The 23,556-nt window shown below is 38.9% G+C and overlaps 1 protein-coding gene across 9 annotated transcripts in view; it reads right to left on the reverse strand.

Annotated features, from left to right (window-relative positions):
- Positions 1-23,556, reverse strand: part of EIF4G3 (eukaryotic translation initiation factor 4 gamma 3) — a 367,346-nt gene that overhangs the window by 207,259 nt on the left and 136,531 nt on the right. The gene's annotated exons all lie outside the window — the stretch shown is intronic.

The raw sequence follows: 23,556 nt of genomic DNA on the forward strand, positions 1-23,556 counted from the left end.
TGCAGAATTATTTTCTGGATAATTAGAAGGCTATCTTCTTTTCCTAACCTTTTATGTAAATATCAAAGCTTTCATATTTACATTGAAAGAAGTGAAATAGTACTGGCCAACTATAATTTCAAAGTTATCTACAAGGGAGAACACTCATCAGTGGGTCTGCATTATGATTCTTCTATCTTGGCATGCTAAATGTAGTAAGAAAATAAAAATCCCCCACAGGCTATTTTTAGATCATCACTGAGCTGGTTAAATAAATATTATGCCTGCTGTGTAATGTGACTCCCTTAGTACTTACTCTGCCGATAATAAACAGACATCATGCACACTCTATCACATGAGACAGGTTTAGAAAACAGCTGAGTCACCCACCAATAGCCTTCCTGCTCCCAGTAACTCAGTGGAAATTTCTGTCTCACAACACTTGGCTTCTCCCCTTCCCACTAATAAGTTACAATTCCCTTAAATCCTTCCCTCAATAATATGGACCAGTTTATGAGAAAGCTCATTTTAAGAATCACATAGCTCTCCCCCCACCACAATTAACACACCAGTGTTCCTGACAATACAAAAACAAAGACAAGCAAAAACAGGAGGCTAATTAGGCTGGCGAACATCTCAATTAGGCCAGTCTACTCTGGAGAAAAACATGTCTTTCCAGTTGACATGGAGGTACTTAACCACTGCACTGTTCACACAGCTTATGCTTTTTTGGACATGACCGATACATCCCCTAGGTTTTCCTTCCGAAGTATCCCTGAATGACACAGTCTACATTCTTGACCTCAACTACAGTTAATAAGGCCTCAAAGTAAAATTGCTTTAGATTTTCTTTCCTTGAGGATGCTATTTAATAGTATCGTCAATGAAAAACATTAAGCACACAAAAACTTTTTTTTGAATGAAATAAACTCTCACACCATACATTTTTTAAAATGCAGCAACTCAATTTATTTTCCCCAGCACCAACAGAAGTCCTGAGGATAAAGTTGAAAAGACACGGTTCCTGTGCTCAAGGAATTGACAACTTACCTAACTCAACTGTAAAATAATACAGAAAGTGCTTTAAAGAGTGTGAATAACATATCAAGAAGCAAAGCAAAACCTGATTAATTCCTCCTGGAAGAAGATTTCCAGAGAGCCTCCACCGGTCACCACAGTTCAACAAGGGATGGGAATGTAGGGGAGCAGTCGGCCATATGAGGAGAGGAGCACAATGTGTAAGCAAAACAAAAAGTGTAACAGAAGCACAAAAACCTGGAAAATGGAGAAGTCTGCTGAACTCTGAAAAGGTCAGTGATGCCAGCGCATAGGGGTGGGTGAGCCAGTGTGGCCACAGAATTAGATTAGGGCTGAATTAAAAAGATATGTCAAGATATGTAAGGACTTTATCTTAAAAGGAACCCCAGGATATTTTGAACAGGGCAGCAATATCATTGGATTTGTTTAATGAGAAGGACTATTACAATAATATGGAGTCCTGGAGAAAAGGATCCACATCAGGGTTACCAGTTAGGTAGCTTTGTTATAGTCTAGGTACATGATGATAAGGGTCTGGTCTACCATGATGAACCTAGACAAAGGAGGCATATTTCAAAATAACTGGTATATACTGAAATAGCAGGACTTCTAAGTCACTAGATATAAGTGGTAAGGAAGCACCAAGGTTTGAGGATTGGGTAGCTCAGGATGCATAAAGAGCTAAAAATGATCAGGCCACCTCTTGGACCTCATCTCACATCCCATTACTCTTCTGCCACACTGGCCTCACTTATTTCCCTCAAACATACCAAGTTTATTTTCTCCTAATGTCTTTGCATTAGCTGTTTTCTCTGCTTTGGATGAAAAAGTGATCAATTCAACTGTATTATGTTGAGTTTTAACTGTCAAAGAAAACCCCAGGTATAAAGGTGTACAGAGTTATTAGACATGTATAGAACACAGGTGTGATCAGCAGCATAAAACTAACTCCTTGCCACACGAGTAGATGAGTTCACCTAAGGTACAGGACCAAATTTCATGAGACAGAGAAAAGAAAATGAATCTTTAAAGTAGGAAGATGTAGTTTCTGAAGGATGAAATGCAAGCTCCCTTTATGGAGAGTCTCTTCAGCCAGGCACATATCTACATTAATTATACAAAACCTCTATGAAGTAAATCTTTTTTAAAACAGAAAACATGTTCAGAGGAAATAAAGTAACTTGCCCAAGGTCACCTACACAATGGCTAATTCAGAATGTGAATCTCAATCTGCTGATACCAATGAAAGCAGAGAGAAACGAACACAAGAGATGAAACAAAATATCAATTAACATAATATTCAGGATAATGGTTACCTGTAAAGACAAAGGAGTGGGGTGGGTTAAAGGAGAAGTACAGGAGGGCTTCAAAGATATTGATAACTTATTTTTTTAAGGTGAGTGGTGGTCAGTTATTTTATTATTCTTTCAAACTGAACATGTAATATATTCTTTTATACAATTATATATTTCATGATAATTATTAAAACTGTAGGTGCTTCAAAAATAAGTAAGTAGAAGGATAGAAATGGAGAAGCAGGACTGACACAATGCATAACTTCAGGAGCTGTACAGTGTATCAGGCTGTTGGTGGCCAGCCTGTTGCCGATGAAAGTACAATGCAGGACATAACCAGAAATCAGTTAATGATGACTAGTAGGATTACCCAACAGCGCAGTTACAGCTTAGTCTAGCTGTACTAAGAAATCATAAATTCTTAATAAAGTATATCTGCAAAAAGGTATTTTAATCTCTACAGCAGAAACCTTCATCCAGGGAGCCAGAATAGAGGAAAACACTTGCTTGGTTAGATTGAGTCAGGGATGGAAACTGGCAAAATACAGAAATTGAGGAAAGAAAGGGAACTAAGGGTTAATAATGATTAATGATAAGATCAAAGCTAAACAAATGGAATGTGAAGGCGGGAAGGGGCTTGTCATATTGACAATAGAAAGGGATGACAGAATTAAAGCGCATAGGCTGCAAAACAGGTACAACAGGACTAACCATGGGAAAGGGAGATGTAGGCGGCTGAGGTCAAAGAAAATGCAGATGTCAAGTTCAAAGGAAGGGCAGTTCTAGGTAGAAACCAGAGGTAAACTAGTGCTCTTGAACACACATACAAGTCACATAAGTAATTTTTAAATTTCTGGTATCCACATTAGAAAAAGTAAAAATAAACATGTAAAATTAATTTTAGTAATATATGTTATTTAACCCAATATACTCAAAATTTCAACTTGTAGTCAATATAAAAACGGAGACATTTGGTGTAAGGTCAGCTCTCAGTATCTATGGATTCTATATCCACAGATTTGACTAACTGTGGGTCAAAAATACTTGGAAAAAAAGATTTCAGAAAGTTCCAAAAAGCAAAACTTGAATTTGCCTTGCGCTGGCAACTATCTACATAGCATTTACATTGTATCAGGTATCATAAGTAACCTAGAGATTATTTAAAGTATAGGCATACCTCGTTTTATTGTGCTTCACTTTACTGCACTTCATAGATATTGTGAAACAAATTTAACAAATTGAAGGTTTTAACAAATTGAAGGTTTGCAGTATGGAATTAATTAAAGAAACCTCAGCTAAAACTGGAGTCAGGACAGACCTGTAGGGGGAGCTCTCATGCCCTGCCAAGCATCATCAATTGCTCCAAATAGGAAGAGCCACAGCCACCATCTCCAATAGGAAGGTACCTCTACTCTCCGGCAGAAAAAAGAAAAGATCTCTCTACTCCACGACAGTCCAGGCAGAGGCTGTAGCAGCCCAACCAATGAAAAGCCTCTGTACTTTGGACTCCCAGCTTCCTTCAATGGACTCTCTGGTTCTCACAGCCCTTCCCAACTCCCCCTTTGCCCAAGCTCCCCTTCCTTGTTTCTTGGATTTGCCTATGGTCTGCGCCACAGCTTGCATTTCCTGAACTGGAATTCCTCTGGCTATTCCTGAATAAACCTGCTTTTGCTGGTAAGGTAACTTAAATTATTAAAGTTGACTTATCTGATGTCAGAAGTAGGATCTGAAGGAGGTGAACCCTGAGAGATGACGGTTTGTGGAAATGAGCGAGGTACCCGCACTGAGCCCCTTGTGCTCACTGCTTCTGTGAGTCACTGCCTGCTTTTGGTTTGGTGAGTCTCCTCTCAGATTCCTGAACTTTGGTCTTTTTTCATTTTGAGCTCTCCAACTTTATTCAGGAACCGGAACGGTTTTGCTCTTTCAGGAGAAAGGTTTCATCCTTTCTGGTCCAAGTCTTCATCCTTGGTATGTACTCAGAGTTGTTTTCTGGACTACGTGGCAGCAAGGTTCTTTGGGAGATGGAGCTAACTGGGATCCAAGAATTTGTTTTATGACTTTTGGAATCCAGAGTAGGACTGTAGCAACTTTCTTGGGTTTCCAGGAGAACTTTGGGAAATGGGATCCCAGTCATCTAAATGCTCTGAGGGAGGCCCTTCTTTGGGGGGTTTCATGTTTAAAAACTATGGGCCCCCCGTTCACATTTTTAACTAAGTGGTCCAAACAAACTAAAAGAAATTCAGAATTACAATGACCATTATGGGAAACTTTCCATCTCTTTGAACTCATTTTTCTTAAGGCTAAATTGGAGGAACACAGTTCTAAAATTAAACAAAACAAATGGTGTATTTATTTTTGTTGATACCTGGAGGTTTCCAAACATGTGCAAAACCCTAAAATTGCCTCTTTGCAAGATTGCGTTTCTAAATTAACCAAAACAAAAAATACTAGAAAAGAACAAAATGGCTTCCAAAGCTTCATGCTCCTTGGGTTCCTCTCCTCCAATTTCTTTGTCTCAGGCATCATCATCTTTGTCTTCTCTGACCCCTGTCTCAGACTCCACCCCAGCAGCCACCTTGTGCTCAAGCTGTGCCCCCATGCCATCTTCCTCTCTCCTCCTCTGTGAAAACCTATATACTTTTAAAATTGGAACCTCTGAGGATCCAAATGCTAAATCCCTGTTTACTGTTTCTAAGTTAACTTCAGCAAATAACTAGAAGAAAAGATTTAAACAGCAATTGCCCCAGATTTTGATAACAGACAAATACACTGCAAAACTCCTAGGAGACATCTTACTTTCTGTTTCTGTTTTTGTTGAGACTTCTGGTAAGTCACCCATCATGTTCAAAAGGAGGAACATTTGTTTTAGATAAACCCACCTTAAGGAGTACCTTAAAAGAGGATTCTAAACCTCTTAGGAGACAAAGTAATGTATTCTTTGGTATGCAATTTGTCTTCTAAAAGACAAACTGACTTGAAAAACAGATCTTAAAAGGAACCTGAAAGCATGGAACCTGATAGCATGCAAACACAATTTGGATCTAAGTATTCTTTTGAGTTTGTATCTGAGACTTAGCTAAAATTTAAAATGAAACCATAAGGTCCCTTTGCATCTGTCTGTATTTTCATGTGTCTTTGTTCATGTGTATATCTGTGTTGTAGATGTGTGGGTTGTTTTTTCTTACTTTTGTATTTCCAAGTGGTACTGCCAAAATTAAATCTGTAAGAGAGTTCTTAAAAATAAACAAGTGCTTATGTGAGTTAAAGAAATATTACATAAACTAACCCAAAATGCTTTTCAGGTTCACGCTATCTAGGTTTAAATTTTAGTAAATGAAAGCTAGCTTAAGGTTGTTGTTTTAATTACAACAGGCATGTCTTTGGAGTTATCAAGACTGAAAATAATGCAGGCATACAATTTTCATTCTAGTTGGGTTTATTGGTCAGATTAGTTCATGTTATCTTACTTCAGGTCAAATAAGTTCATGGTGCTAGAAAAAATTTGTCAGCAAGAAAAATAACTTGGTAAGATAAAATTTTTCATGAGTGGTCTAAATAAACATGGCTGTTAAAAACAAGTGAATTGATGTACAGCAGAAACTAACAACAATGTAAAGCAATTTTACTCCAATAAAAAAAAATTAAATTAAAAAAAAGTGAATTGAAGGGATATGGATAGATAAATGGTTCTAGATAAACCTTTTTTTTTTTTTTTTTTCTTTGCAGTATGCGGGCCTCTCACTGTTGTGGCCTCTCCCACTGCGGAGCACAGGCTCTGGACGCGCAGGCTCAGCGGCCACGGCTTACGGGCCCAGCCGCTCAGCGGCATGTGGGATCTTCCCAGACCAGGGCACGAACCCACGTCCCCTGCATCGGCAGGCGGACTCTCAGCCACTGCGCCAACAGGGAAGTCCCTAGATAAACCTTTTAAGTAGTTTCCCCAAATTTTTTGGCAACCTGAAACCTTACAGTTTTGCTAAGTTCAATTAAATGATGGGTAGTCATTAAATATCTAGATCATTCCCAAATAACATAAAATACTGAAACATTACTGAAAATAAGCTCATCCATTTTGGGCTTCCTTTACAAAGGAACTAACGATATTTGAGTTTAAAACTACGAACTGGGAGAAAATATTTGCAACCGACAAGGGCTTAATTTCCAAAATATACAAACAGCTCATACAACTCAATAACAAAAAAAACAAACAACCCAACGGAAAAACAGACATAAGACATTTCTCCAAAGAAGACATACAGATGGCCAACAGGGACATGAAAAGATACTCAACATCTCTAATTATTAGAGAAATGCAAATCAAAACTACAATGAGGTATCACCTCATACCAGTCAGAATGGTCATCATTAAAAAGTCTACAAATATTAAATGCTGGAGAGGGTGTGGAGAAAAGGGAACTCTCCTACACTGTTGCTGGGAAGGTAAACTGGTGCAGCCACTACGGAAAAAGTACGGAGGGTCCTCAAAAAACCAAAAATAGACTTGCCATATGATCCAGCAATCCCACTCCTGGACATATATATGGAGAAAACTATAATTCGGAAAGATACATGCACCCCAATGTTCATAGCAGCACTATTTACAATAGACAAGACATGGAAGCAACCTAAATGTCCATCAATAGATAAATGGATAAAGAAGATGTGGTATATATACCAATGGAATACTGCTCAGCCATAAAAAAGAATGTAATAATGCCATTTGCAGCAACATGGATGGACCCAGAGATTATCATATTAAATGAAGTAAATCAGAAAGAGAAAGACAAATACCATATGATATCACTTATATGTGGAATCTAAAATATGACACAAATGAACTTATTTACAAAACGGAAACAGACTCACAGACACAGAAAACAAACTTAAGGTTACCAAAGGAGAAAGGGGGTGGACAAGGGATAAATCAGGAGTTTGGAATTAGTAGATACAAACTACCATATATAAAATAGATAAACAACAAGGTTCTACTGTATAGTACAGGGAACTACATTCAATACCCTATAATAAACCATAATGGAAAAGATTATGAAAAAATATATATACATTCATATATATATGTGTGTATATATATATAAAAGTAACTGAATCACTTTGATGTACATCAGAAACACAACACTGTAAATCAACTATACTTCAATAAAAATTTTTTTTTGTTTTTTTGTTTTTTTTTTAAACATCTTTATTGGGGTATAATTGCTTTACAATGGTGTGTTAGTTTCTGCTTTATAACAAAGTGAATCAGTTATACATATACATACGTTCCCATATGTCTTCCCTCTTGCGTCTCCCTCCCTCCCACCCTCCCTATCCCACCCCTCCAGGCTGTCACAAAGCACCGAGCCAATATCCCTGTGCCATGTGGCTGCTTCCCACTAGCTATCTACCTTGCTACGTTTGTTAGTGTGTATATGCCCATGACTCTCTCTCGCCCTGTCACAGCTCACCCTTCCCCCTCCCCATAACCTCAAGTCCGTTCTCTAGGAGGTCTGCGTCTTTATTCCTGCTTTACCCCTAGGTTCTTCATGACATTTTTTTTCTTAAATTCCATATATATGTGTTAGCATACGGTACTTGTTTTTCTCTTTCTGACTTACTTCACTCTGTATGACAGACTCTAGGTCTATCCACCTCATTACAAATAGCCCAATTTCGTTTCTTTTTATGGCTGAGTAATATTCCATTGTATATATGTGCCACATCTTCTTTATCCATTCATCCAATGATGAGCACTTACGGTGTTTCCATCTCCAGGCTATTGTAAATAGAGCTGCAATGAACATTTTGGTACATGACTCTTTTTGAATTTTGGTTTTCTCAGGGTATATGCCCAGTAGTGGGATTGCTGGGTCATATGGTAGTTCTATTTGTAGTTTTTGAAGGAACCTCCATACTGTTCTCCAGAGTGGCTGAACCAATTCACATTCCCACCAACAGTGCAAGAGTGTTCCCTTTTCTCCACACCCTCTCCAGCATTTATTGTTTCTAGATTTTTTGATGATGGCCATTCTGACTGGTGTGAGATGATATCTCATTGTAGTTTTGATTTGCATTTCTCTAATGATTAATGATGTTGAGCATTCTTTCATGTGTGTGTTGGCAGTCTGTATATCTTCTTTGGAGAAATGTCTATTTAGGTCTTCTGCCCATTTTTGGATTGGGTTGTTTGTTTTCTTGTTATTGAGCTGCATGAGCTGCTTGTAAATTTTGGAGATTAATCCTTTGTCAGTTGCTTCATTTGCAAATATTTTCTCCCATTCTGAGGGTTGTCTTTTGGTCTTGTTTATGGTTTCCTTTGCTGTGCAAAAGCTTTGAAGTTTCATTAGGTCCCATTTGTTTATTTTTGTTTTTATTTCCATTTCTCTAGGAGGTGGGTCAAAAAGGATCTTGCTGTGATTTATGTCATAGAGTGTCCTGCCTATGTTTTCCTCTAAGAGTTTGATAGTTTCTGGCCTTACATTTAGGTCTTTAATCCATTTTGAGCTTATTTTTGTGTATGGTGTTAGGGAGTGATCTAATCTCATACTTTTACATGTACCTGTCCAGTTTTCCCAGCACCACTTATTGAAGAGGCTGTCCTTTCTCCACTGTACATTCCTGCCGCCTTTATCAAAGATAAGGTGACCATATGTGCGTGGGTTTATCTCTGGGCTTTCTATCCTGTTCCATTGATCTATCTTTCTGTTTTTGTGCCAGTACCATACCATCTTGATAACTGTAGCTTTGTAGTATAGTCTGAAGTCAGGGAGCCTGATTCCTCCAGTTCCTTCTTTCGTTCTCAAGACTGCTTTGGCTATTCGGGGTCTTTTGTGTTTCCATACAATCAATAAAAATTTTTAAAAATTAAAAAGATACTTGGGTCTCTTGGTAAACATGCCACATTGGAAAACTTACTATGAAGAAAATATGCTTTTAGGAATTATGAAGCATATTCATAAAATTTTCCAGTAACAGACCATTCATAATTGTTTAATGCTACAAGAAATAAGGGAAAAGTTGGATGTGTTTTTTTGATAAGAAAAGGTATGAGGAAGGGAAATACATTTTGTGGAGGAAAAGAAAGTAATTTTGTTTTAAAGCGAGACTGATTGTTTCAGAATAGGAAAGTGGAAAGACAGGACAAAAACTGAATGTAAATAGTAAGTTGCAGAAGATTTGTGGAAAAGGAATCTTTGAAAAAAGGAGCTTTATGTGTGGTCAAGCTGGCTAAATATTATAAGGACTTTAAAAATAAGGTTTAAAATCAGTGGTGTACTTATATAAAACTAAAACTTAACTTACTTTCATTTGCTAAAAGAACAAAGTCTTCTTAGAATAGTGGTCTGCTCCTGATAAAAGACTGTGGAAGTCTTTTCCTTATCTTTAATTAGTCTCCTTAGAAACAAAAATTTGTAGTTTACCAAAATTCTTTTGTGTTTCATGTTGTCTTAACCAAGTCTTTGATTATTAAAGAAAACTAAATCTCAATATTAAAAGTTGTAAGTTTCCCTTACAACCACATAACCTTTTGTATTTGTCTTTGTAATCTTTTATTACTTTAGTCAAATAGATAATTATCATTTCATAGTAATCTGTGGTCCCACTGGATCAAATGTCCAAAATCTTTTGATATTTTTGACAAACTTCCCAAAAATCAGGTTCTAAATGAAATCTTTTTTTTCTTTTTTTCCTTGAACTAACTTTGGGTTCTCCCAGAGGGCCCATGGAGAATCTAAAAAGATTTGTCTCTCACCTGGTAAAACGTTGAATGAATCAGTCTTATTTGATATATTAAATTACATATGAGGCTTGTCATGTAAGAAGGATTACTGAATCTTTTTTACCTTATTTGTATAGGTGTATGTTAATATAAGTGTTCAAAACTGTATCAAATTCCTCAAATTCCAAGATGTCCTGATATAATATTAGTCATAATTTTTAAATGTATGTCACAGAAATAGGCAGATTCCCTTCTCAGTCCCATTATAGTGAACTCTCATCAGATCTTTAAATGGGCATTTTCAAGTCTTTGCCATTTATAGGCAGTTACTGCTTTATTCTAATGCTTTTGTAAATATGTTTCATCTTTAAAGAAATTCAGGACTCTGATGGGTATTCTGGAGCACAGTTTTTTGATAACTTTAAAATCATAATACTGAACTGGGTAAGGATTTCTAAAACTCCAGTTGAAAATCGACTGCTTTAATGTTTTGCTTTCCACATGTAAAGGGTCCTTTTTCTTCTTCTCCTTTAAGCTATCTATAACTTACAGCAATTTGGTAAAGTGTTATCTTCACAGCAAAGGTTGAAGAATTTATTTTTTTCTATCTGGTTCCCCCCAAATTCTGAAACTCTCATTAAATACTCCTGTTTTTCATGTATATATTTGCATAGATAAAATGTATACATATTTGCATCGGTTTTACAGGAGTCTATTCTTGTAACAGGATGCCTGAAGCACCTGGGTCCCGCTTCTTTTGATCCACAATTGATAAAGGGAGACATAGTTCCATATTATAAAGGTCTAATTGCTTCCATTAAAAATAACTATGCTCTGGTAGATAACTCGTTTCACAGTGCAATCACGAGAGAAGAAAAATATATCACACTCTACATCCTGGAGATTTTGTGTACTGGAAAAGACACCTCCTAAAGGACTCTCTCCAGCCTCACTAGAAGGACCCCTATCAGATACTGCTGACTAATCCTCATGCTGCCAAACTCCAGGGAGCAGACTCCTGGATCCATATGTTTCACCAGAAGAAGACAGTGAACCCCAACTCGATCTGCACACCATCTGACAACCTAAATATAAAGCTCACTAGGATCTGAATCAGATGACATCCGAGGGTGACAGCTTTCCCAACATGTCTGGACTAGGCCTATATAGCTTTCTTTCAATACTGTTTCTTACACGTTTTTCTCCCTCCCTTCCATGGAATGACAGTGCCCTCATCCGAATTTCCCAATCCCTTGCGCAAGGCGGAAACCTCTCTGGTTGCTGGATTTGCCATCAGAAACCTCAGTCCCCGGCCTTCCCTGGTGATTTAGTGGTTTAGACTCTGCACTTCCAATGCAGGGGGCCCAGGTTCGATCCCTGGTCAGGGAACTATATCCCACATGCAGCAACTAAGACCCAGCACAGCCAAATAAATAAATATATATATATATATATTTAAATCCATTTAAAATTTTTTTGAAAAAGGAAACTTCAGGGGCTTCCCTGGTGGCGCAGTGGTTGAGAGTCCGTCTGCCGATGCAGGGGACAGGGGTTCATGCCCCGGTCCGGGAAGATCCCACATGCCGGGGAGCAGCTAGGCCCGTGAGCCATGGCCGCTGAGCCTGCGCATCCAGAGCCTGTGCTCCGCAACGGGAGAGGCCACGGCAGTGAGAGGCCCGCGTACCGAAAAAAAAAAAAAAAAAGGAAACTTCAGTCCCTCCAAGACAGCAATGGCCCTTTGGTTCACCCTATAAGTGATTTCACTGGGGTTCCAGATGCTGTTGTTTGTCCAAATTGTTCCACAGTACCATTTCATAGAGTCAGGGCACTAAACCCGCCTAAACGTATTCCTTGCTTCATTTTGATCAAGCCCTGGGATAAGAAAAGAAGATCTTTTCAATATTTGCATAAAAAGTTCTATGGAGGTAACCCTCTCAGTGTGTAACAATGTAATATCTGAGCCTTGGTAAGTAATGCTAATGCCTCTATACCAATGAATGAATCCACAGATACTATCCACAGATACTTATGTGGGGGGCTTATGTACTCCCTCTGGTTACACTTTCAGATCTGGAAGTTTAGGGAATGGCTTTTAGGCGTGGGCAACTCATTGCCTTGATAGCTGGAGAATACAAGGACAGTGTGCCTGTGTTATATTCACTGTCCTATTCTCCCTACATACCAAACAGAAGCCTCTCATTGGTCCATCCCATTAATCATCTATAACTGCACTAAGCAAGAACTTACAGGAAGTGTATGTGATTCTGGCTTTGCCCTCATAGGGAGAGCTTTCTTCCCACAGATCAGACTGAGTGCCAATGAACAAGTATCAGGAATTTCTTCCTGACACTAGGTGATTTAGCTGACCCCACAGCCAATTCAGTTTCAACTCAGGAACAATCACTAAACTCACTGGCCAAGGTGGTTTTGGATAACTTCAGAGCCCTTGATTACCTACTTGCTGAGCAAGGAGGCCTCTGTGCAACAGCAAACACCTTTTGTTGTACATGGATAAATACCTCTGGGGAAGTAGAGACCCAGTTTACATAAAATTAAAGAGCAAGCACATTGGTTACAGCAAATTTCACCTGACAACCAACTGTCATTTATTCAGCTGGATACCTTCAGGTCTAGGCTCCTGGTTTAGAACCCTCCTGCAAACTGGTCTTAGAATGTTGTCTTTAATTCTGCTTTATATACTGTTTTTTAAGTTTGGTACCTATTACTTGTTGAACCTTTGTAAAAGTGGCATGCCTAGTAAAATAATGCTAGCTCAGCCTTCAAGATAAATTCTACTGCTTACAACCTTGACTAAATATGAACTTTTAACAAGAAATGCCTGAGAGTTCTCCCTAGTACCTTTTCCTGTTACTCAAAGGCAACCTGATGAGGGTTCTGATTTGTGTATAATACTTCCCCTTCAACAGGGGACATTACAACCAGGGAAGGGCCTTCCTGGCACTGAAAAACAAACAACTACATGTGGAAATTCTGACTCTTGATTAGTGATGTTTTTGAGGAAAGATCTTGATCAAAAGGGGAAACGTGAAATTAAAGAAACCTCAGCCAAAACTGGAGTCAGAACAGACCTGTAGGGAGGAGCTCTCACGCCCTGCCATGCATCATCAATTGCTCCACATAGAAGAACCACAGGCCTCCATCTCCAGTAGGACTCTGCCTCTACTTTACTATCCCGCAGAAAGAAGAAAACATCTCTCCACTCCACGACAGCCCAGCCAATGAGAAGCCTCTATACTTTGGACTCCTAGATTCTTCCAATGGACTCTGTGGTTCTCACAGCCCTTCCCAACTCTCCTTTTTCCCGTACAAAAGCAAGTTTCCTTTCCTTGTTTTTTGGATTTGCCTACGGTACACCATGACCTGCATTTTCCAAATCGGGATTCCTCTGGCTATTCCTGAATAAGTCTGCCTTTGCTGGTAAAATAACTGGCTATTATATTATTAAAATTGACGGTGGCAATCCTTCATTGTCAGACAATGGTTAACATTTTTTAGTAATAAAGTATTTTTGAATTAAGGTATGTACACTTTTTTAGATATAATGTTTTTGCATATTTAATAAGACTACTGTATAGTGTAAACATAACGTTTTTTATTTTATTTATTTATTTTTGGCTGCGTTAGGTCTTCATTGCTGCACACGGGCTTTTTTCTAGTTGCGCGAGCGGGGGCTACTCTTCGTTGTGCCGCGTGGGCTTCTCATTGCGGTGGCTTCTCTTGTTGCAGAGCATGGGTTCTAGGTGCCCGGGCTTCAGTAGTTGTGGCACGTGGGCTCAGTAGTTGTGGCTCACGGGCTCTACAGCACAGGCTCAGTAGATGTGGAACACGGGCTTAGTTGCTCCGTGGCATGTGGGATCTTCCCAGATCAGGACTCGACCCTGTGTCCCCTGCAATGGCAGGAGGATTCTTAACCACTGCGCCACCAGGGAAGTCCCTAAACATAACCTTTACGTGCACTGAGAAATCAAAAAATTTATGCAACCTGCTTTATTGTGATATTCATTTTATTCCAGTGATCCAGAACTGAACCTGCAGTATCTCCAAAGTATGCCTTATACGTAAGGATGTGCATAGATTATATGCAAATACTATACCATTTTATATAGCAGAAGTAAGCATCAGCAGATTTTGCTATTATCTGTGGAGGGTGGTCCTGTGAAACAATCCCATGCAGATACCAAGAGACAATTGTGTTTTACATTTTATAGCACATCTCAATTTGTACTAATTGTTTCAAGTGCTCAAAAGCCACAGGTGACTCTAGTGGCTATTATAGTGAACAGTGCAGGTCTAGACTATGTACATATGGGTTGCTGAATATGTGTTCATATACGATTGTTCTGGGAAAGTGAAAAAAGGGAAAAACAGAGGATGAATCCAGGAGCCCACAGCAACAGTCTAATGGGACAACAAATGAATGTTAGATATCCTCATGGTAAATGGCAGAAAGTAAAATGGAAAAGTAAATTGTGCGCCAAATGCTAAAATCCTTAAAGAGTGTGGAAATTTGCTCTGGAAAATTAGCGATGATAGCAATAAGGAAAGCAGTATACACATATGCTACACATGGGTCATAGGTCAAGGACCTAGACAGAGTAATGAAGGGCCAGAGCAATGCTGAGCCTGCCTTAAAGAAAATTTTAAAACTAATAACATCTACTTGAAAGGATTTCTAGAGAGTAAGAAGACAGAGGGATGGTGGGTGAGCACATGGAAAGGGTGCTAAGGAAGAAACCTGATAACTAGACCGTTCCAGAAGGTCCGGTAACAGGATGTTAGCAGAGATTCTACAAGCACTCTAACTACTATGGAATAAAAATATATGCAGATAAGCAAATAAATAGCAGAAGGCACGTTTCCTGATTCTAGGACTAATAAGCTTCTTCTGGAGCTTAGAATACATAGTCACTAAACTGGACTATTTAATCGTCTCAGAGAAATAAATGGCTTAAATACAGAGTTGGAAGTTTATAAGGAGACTATCTTGCTTAAACTTTGTGAGGGGGTCTTTTCCAAATAAGCCCATTTGTGCCTAGCACACGGTATGCACTCTACAAATATCTGGCACCCAAATATGTATGGGAAGAATGGCCTTCTAAGAAAATCTAGCTATTGATTCAAACAGATCATCGTAACAGTAAAACTGGTAAGTAGGAAAAAGTATATTCAATAAAATTGCTTTACAAATAGGTTTGAGAAGAAATCAAACTACATAAATGCTATTTACCACAACAAATCTATATGGACTACTAGATCTTATTTATTAGCTCCAATTTTTTTTCTGTCAGCCATAACACTGGGAATATAGCACAGGCATTTTTCTGCAGATCATACAATTTCCTATAATTTTTCATTTTCATAAAATTCCAGCAAGATGATAGACATGAAAGATGAAAAACAATAATGTCTCCCCAGACAAATTCTCATTAGGTTTGTCTTATTACTAGTTAATCGTTGGCAGAACTGTTCATTCCTGATGTCATGGCTCATCTGATAAACTTTTAAAATGCACATTGTAAGTCTAAATCAAAGCATGGCTCTAATAGATGATTTGGGATAAATCTGAATCAAGCTTTGGCTAAAACAAAATACAACTAATCTACCCAAATACTAATAGATAGTACACCATCTCTCCTCCACCCCCTTCTCCCAGTCTTGTCTTGAAGCAGAACAATTCTTGTTTTATTTGATTTAGTCAGAAAAAACATTTCAACTGTTGAAATAAATGTCTTATGATACTGATTACAGTAAGACACCACAAAAATAATAACCTTTGCAGAAATTCCAGGTCATCATATCTGGTATGATTTTCAAACACTTTCATCTTGAAATCTATTGATATTAAAAGAGTTACCATCAAAAAGTAACACCCATCGATCAGATGTCACCTTTAATTTCTTTTGCTGAGTATTCTACAGAGCAATGAACAAATGGTCAAAAGAAGAGTTAGAAGGTTGTAGAGAAGTATTAGTAAGAGGCAAAATAAAAGATGGTATACCTAAACCAAAAACTAATAACCTGTTTTAGCACTTGGACTTTCTTCCAAATACATCATAACACAATGAGGACTGCTTCTCAAAGAAGCAAATAACAGAGGTGCCTACTGAACAGAATTTTTCCTTTTTGTGTACTATAATGTTTGCTTGAGAGTTCACACCGCTGAATGACTTTTGGAAAAGTTCACAGATGAACCTGTCTGTGTTTCTAGACAGCATCAAGGTTATGACCATGGCTTTCTGAGTGATTAACCTGGGATTTCTAAACCACTCTATGTATCAGCTTTGCCTTGAGATGTGAGGTGTTTTTTTTTAAACAATTTTACTGGGGTAATAAATACAGTGACAGTGAAACTAATATTAGTCAAACTAATATTATCACTTAACAACATTAAGTGATAATATTAAAATACCTATGTAACAAGGCCGGGATTTCAGTAATGATGAATACAGCTGTAAACTGGTATGAAAGATTTTAGAAGAAGTCCCAGAAACGTATGATACTGAAATACAATGCCAGGGTAGATAAGAATTCATTACCTAAAATTAATTCCCAACTTAAAAAAAAAAAAAATGTTAGGACTTCCCTGGTGGCACAGTGGTTAAGAATCCGCCTGGCAAGGCAGGGGACACAGGTTCAAGCCCTGGTCCGGGAAGATCCCACATGCCGCAGAGCAACTAAGCCCGTGCGCCACAACTACTGAGCCTGCACACCACAACTACTGAGGCCGCGTGCCACAACTACTAAAGCCCGCATGCCTAGAGCCTGTGCTCCGCAACAAGAGAAGCCACCACAATGAGAAGGCCGCGCACCGCAACAAACAGTAGCCCCCACTCACCGCAACTAGAGGAAGCCTGCGTGCAGCAACAAAGATCCAACACAGACAAAAACAAATAAATTTTTTTTAAAAAAAGGTAGATATTGCAAAGCTACTGTAGCACAGGAAAAGCAATGGACATTTATTAAGCATCCAGCATGTGCCAGGGCCTTTGCATCTGTTTTTTGATTTAATCCTCATACCATCCTGTGATGTAGGTATTGTTATTTCCACTTAGATGGCAAAATTCCACTTGGAAGGAGGTTTAACTTACCAAGATCTCATAATTAATAACTGGTAGAACTGGGATTCACAGCCAGGTCTCTCTTTTTAAAAAGAAACTTCACTTTCGATAATGCAGCCTTTGTACTCTAGCAAACTAAGAATTCTTTTCCACGGCTTATATTTTGGATGTGGGAGTGGAACTCTTCCTCAAAAAAAAAAAGTGAAGACTATATGATCAATCTCTGTTTTAAGGTAGATGAATAGAAAATATTTTTTGGTACTTTATCACAGTTCAGTTGCTGGGCTGTTCTCAAGGCCTCTTCAAGATGTACTCCCAAAGAGACATTATTCATTTCTGAAAGGAATCTCTTTTCAGCCCCAGAAACATGGCTGCTAGAAAATTAAAAGGGCTGTATTTTAAATGTTATCTAACACAAATACTGCTCTTACATAATTATGGCTTTGGACTTTTTTAAAAGAATGTTTTAGGCAACTCAACCATTCATTAAGTCATAATATGTGTTTTATTCTGCATTAGGACCACCCAATTACTCTTACTCTTTGTTACCTCAAAAACAGATATTTAATGAGCACTACCCTATTAAGAGCTGGAGTGCACTTTAATGTCACTCATCACCCATCTCAATAGCCGTACTTGTCAGGCCACTCTTTCTTCAATCCAACTCTAGAAATATTTACCATAATAAACAGAATTTTAAAATGAGACAATTTTGACAAGTAAACTGATTTCACATCATACTCTGTAAAATGAAATATTTAATACAAAAATGAACCTTAACATCTCACATTACATTTCTTTAAATACCAGGGACAGTATTTCTTTGTACCTAACCACCACCATGACTCTATAAAAAAGCTTATTTGTGGGGACTTCCCTGGTGGCGCAATGGTTCAGACTCCACGCTCCCAATGCAGGAGGCCTGAGTTCGATCCCTGGTCAGGGAACTAGAGTCACATGCATGCCGCAACTAAGAGTTCACATGTCACAACTAAGGAGCCTGCGAGCCACAACTAAAGAGCCCACCTGCTGCAACTAATACCCAGCGCAACCAAATAAACTTTTTCTTAAAAACAAAAGTTTATTTGTGGATTACATTATGATAAAATTCAGACCAGAAAATGAGATCACCTGCCAGAAAAGGCAATAAATTCTATATCAATAGAGTACTGAACTGGTTTTTAAAAATCTAAATCCCTGCCACAATATCCACAAAAGACTTTTTCTGGCTTCGGAATTGAATCTTAATTATTTAATTCATGATAACAGTACCATTGAGAAAAGATTCACAGACCCCTCCTCAATATAAGCCTTCCTTAGAACAAGCTCTCGAAGGATGTAACAATGGAGTATTTGGCTCTTGTTTAGTTACGCTTGTACCAGTAAAATAAACCTCTACTGAAGTATACAAAACAGTTAAGAGCACCAGCCAGACAAAAACTTCTGTTTACCCAAATAAAGCACTGCAAACAGCCACAAAGTTACACTTTTAGAAAATTTCATTTAGAGCCATTTCCATCCCAAAGATTTAGGAAGTTTCTTACATTCAGGCACTGTACATGGGAGAATAAATTCTTACTGTCTTAAAAAATTTGAAAAACACTGTACTGCAGCTTTAAATCCAGAAAGATTTGATCTATTGAAGCCAAAAGCACCTGCTCATACTCTGCTTATATTAGAATGGTCAATTATACCGCACCTGTCAGGAGAGAATTTGATTCAATCCTCAAAATTAACTGGTATATATTATCAATACAGTAAAAACTATTTGAGTACAGACTGTAATGTAAAGTATATTATCTGTAAAAAGTTAACAGTTCCCTGTAGGTACTAGATAGAAATGGCTTCTCAATCACCAGAGCCACTTCCCCTAAGTTAAGAAAATCATTATGTTTGTATGTGGTCTAAAAAATGGGGATGCTTTCTGCTCCTTTCACTGAAAAGCACTTCCAGCAAAGAAGACCTAGGAAGTCTCACTTAGGCAGTGGGTTCCCTGTTCCACAGCTCTGTTCTCAACATCAGAATTACCTAGGCCTCATCCCAAGCAATTAGAGAACCTCTGGAGAATGGGACTCAGGCATCAGAAGATTCTAGTGGCAGTGAGGATTGAGAGCCACTGATCTCTTTTCCATTTCTAAGCAGTGACGTTATCTTAGTACAGAAAAATACTGTACTAAGTTTACCACCACTTCTATTCTTTACACTTAGTTCGACATTTAAACGCTATGGTTTTTGCCTTTCACAGGACAACGAGGGGCTCATATAATAGGATGGCTTTCACAATATACCTAGATCTAACATGCTACTTGTGTTCCCACAATAGTAACTATACTATTCAAAGTTCAGCTCTTCCCTACACAGCATAATAAAAGCCAGTTCTCTCCCCAACCCTAGTACCAGTTCTCCCAAGGCTACTGGGCTAAAAGTACTGACCTGCCTAAAGGAGAATTCAGTGCCTGGTTCACTGAATTCCCAGGTACCAAAGGTATTCTATACTCTGTGCACTGCTGGTTCTCTGCTTCCAAAGTCAATATCTGCTACTCATCACATCTCCTGTACCTTCTACTGCTAACTACCACTATCATTTCTCCAACTTTCCTCCCCCCATTAGCCTCACGTTTACTTACTCTCTGGTTTCCTGACAGTTTCTTCTTGTACTTCTCATCTAAAACATCCTCAGCTAGAGTTCCCATTCCCCTCATTTGTCACACTGGGCATAATCTTCACTCTAGGTTCTGCTGCTCCCGTTATGACCACCTCCTCCTCCCCTTTTTGGTTTTGTTTTTTTTTTTTTGGCTGCATTGGCTCTTCATTGCTGCATGCCGGCTTTCTCTAGTTGTGGCGAGTGGGGGCTACTCTTCGTTGCAGCGCTTCTCACTGTGGTGGCTTCTCTTTGCTGCGGAGCACAGGCTCTAGGTGCGTGGGCTTTAGTAGTTGTGGCTCACGGGCTCTGGAATGCAGGCTCAGTAGTTGTGGCTCACGGGCTTAGTTGCTCCACGGCACGTGGGATCTTCCCGGACCAGGGCTTGAACCTGTGTCCCCTGCAGCAGCAGGCGGATTCTTAACCACTGCGCCACCAGGGAAGTCCCTCTCCCACTAATTCTTTAATTTCAGATTTAGACATGTGTCTCAACATTTAAGAACCAGAAGTTTAAATACTGTGTGGCTGAATTTTTATAAAGCCCAATTTTGCAAATTTATGTTCCCCCAAAGATGTTTCATGTTGAATGTTTTTAAAAAGTCACATCATACTATTTCATAAAAACAATGTTATAAGTGGTGGCTGTATTCCCAAAATTATTAAAGCCTATTTTGTCTAAAACGAACCTGAAATAAAGTACTATGATGAATTATGAGAAAGCTAGGAAGAATGTCAAGAGTTGGGACCTGGAGATCTAGACTCAATCCTTTACAAACTGTGCTGTTAGGGAACTGCTGATGGAAACCACCTGCCTTGGCCAGGCCCACCTGCCTGAGCTGTCTCATAAAGGAGGTCCTGATAAAGAACATGGTGCTGCAGCTGAAAACTAACTGGGAGAATTCAGGAGGGGGCAAAAGAGGGAGCAGACAACCAACCTCCCAGAATCCTTCTCACTGGAATCTATCTTGGCTGAGAGATGCGCACAGCACCAGGAAGGACCCTGAGTCGCACTATGGGCCAAGCAAGATAACTGGCCAGAGACAACATGGAAACTAACCCCATTACCATAAAACCTGAGACTGTGAGCCACGTGGCAGAGCAGTCCTCCTGGGTTCCCTTACCCTGCTGCTCTCCGCCCAGGCGCCCCTTTCCAATAAAGTCTCTTGCTTTGTCAGCACATGTGCCTCCTCGGACAGTTCATTTCCGAACGTTAGACAAGAGCCCACGCTGGGGCCCTGGAAGGGGTCCCCCCTTCCTGCAACACTGCTACCTGTAGTATATGAAGCAAATCATTTCACTTTTCACACTCAACGTTCCCAATCTACAAAATGCAGATAATCATATCTATCTACAGGGTTACTGTAATGATAAAATAGGTACAGTGAGTAACTGAGAAATGCCCTGAAAACTCTAACCTATAAGGTAATCTACCATCAAGATATTATCCTCAAATACATAATCTGATAATAGGAGTACACAATAAATACTAGTTCACACTGTTATAATTCAAGTTATATTAGGAAGGACAGCTTTTAGTTAAAATTATTTCTAAATGTTTCCAACAGTCAAGATCCTCATACACTCACTGTCCCTTATCTACTCAAGAGTTGATATTTTTTAGGAGAATCTGTCCATCTGATTCCTACAGCATTAGATCTACTTTTAGAGCTTGTTACAGCAATAGCTTCTAGTGCGAGACTGTCTTCTTCAAAGACCCTCTAGGGATGGTCATTCTTCAAGAAACCTATATTCCTTAAGGTTTTTTGGAGTAATTCAAACTAAGCAGAACACAAAGATTTGGTGAAGGATGCCTTTTGTATGCATCCAGCTTTCTGACAGCTTTCATCTTCTCTATGAATTATACAAAGTTTTATAGTCCCCTTTTCTAATATGCACTTCAACAGTGTTTTTCCTCCTTTGGTTTTATACTTCCTAATTTCATTGCTGCTGAAGTTAAGAGACAATCACTCAAAATCGAGGAGAAGATAGTAGAATAATGCCTTCCAGGTCCTTGATACTTATTTCTTTGCCTGTTGGCCAGCTGTCTGTCCTTTTGCTACTTCCCTCCCTTCTTAAAGGTTGCCAAATGGTTATGTAAATAAGCCAGCTGGCTTCTGAGTCACCACTTTTGTATTCAACTTCTCTAACTCCCAAAGTGAACCTTGATACATTCTTTGAACCCTTAACAGCCCTTGGAATTTTTCAGTGTCTTTTTGAACATGGCAGCTGGACTTCCAGTGATTTTTCTCACTCCAGTGGGGTTATTATTGGCAGCTGTTCGTCACCTACTAGTAAGTATTTCCATCGTTCCTTCCAAACACGCCTGTCCTCCTGATAACTCAATACATTTTTCTCTAAACATGCTACCATTTCCTGAAAATCTCCATGTGTGTAAAATTTTAAAAGCTAAGAAGAAATGCAATAGTCTACACTGCATTTAGTGTAAAGAAGTAACTGCTGATTTGGCAATGGTTTCTTGAATATGTCATCAAAGACAAGGACAAGAGAAAAAACATAAATTAGACTTCATCAAAATTAAAAACATTTGTGCAAAGGACACTATCAACAGAGTGAAAAGGCAACTGATGAGAGAAAATATTTGCAAATCATTTATCTGATAGGGAATTGAGATCCAGAATGTATAAAGAATTCCTACCACTCAACAGCAAAAAAAAAAAAATCCAATTAAAAAATGAGTGGGGCTTCCCTGGTGGCGCAGTGGTTAAGAATCCGCCTGCCAATGCAGGGGACACAGGTTCGAGCCCTGGTCCAGGAAGATCCCACATGCCATGGAGCAACTAAGCCCGTGTGCCACAACTGTTGAAGCCTGCGCGCCTAGAGCCCGTGCTCCACAACAAGAGAAGCCCCCGCTCGCCACAACTAGAGAAAGCCTGTGCGCAGCAATGAAGACCCAATGCAGCCAAAAACAAAATAAATTAAAAAAAAAATGGGCAAAGGATTCAGACATTTTCTCCAAAGAATACATATAAATTGCCAATAAGCACATGAAAAGATACTCAACATCACTAATCACTAATGACATGCAAATGTTTAACAGACACAGACAGACACACACACACACACACACACACACACACACACACACACACACAAATTTCCTGACACCATCATCAAGTTTGCTGTTATCAAAAGGAGCATATTCTGAATGACAGCAGACACAAGTTGGCCATTCAAAACTAGAAATACTATAAGGAGAGTTAGTTACTACTATATAAAAGCTCTTGATCCCTGGTATTAAAACAGATAAAGCAATGTGGCAATTTATAGCTACTGTTTACAGTCAACAACATCAGAACGAGGTACACTACATATACATCTGAAAATAAAACCTACAATCCTTAAATTACAACATAACAGCTGTGAAATAAAAAGTCGTATTTTTATGGCAAGACGAGAAATTTAAACCAAAGATCTTCTCTGCCCTTTGGCCTCCTCTCTCCCCTCACTGTGCATTGTGTATCTGCATCACCAAACCTTTCCCATCAGCCATAAAGAGCAACATTCTCTTAGCATCAACAAGACAACACCTTAAGAGACAGCATTCCTTCTTGATCTTGTAAGGGGTCACATGACCCACCACGATGAGGTTCTGGATTATTTTAACTGTCAGTAATAGGGCATTTGATGTACAGCCAGCCCTTTGTCTCAAAAAACATATTAGGCCCGCGTACCGCAGAAAAAAAAAAACATTAACTGTCCCTTGACTTCTAACAGGTGGAACAGTTCTCAGAGCCTTCTGAGATGCTGTTCCCGGGTTGTAATCCTGAATTTTGGTTCAAATAAAAT

This window comes from Stenella coeruleoalba (assembly GCF_951394435.1).
Source record: "Stenella coeruleoalba genome assembly, chromosome: 1".
Taxonomy (NCBI): domain Eukaryota; kingdom Metazoa; phylum Chordata; class Mammalia; order Artiodactyla; family Delphinidae; genus Stenella; species Stenella coeruleoalba.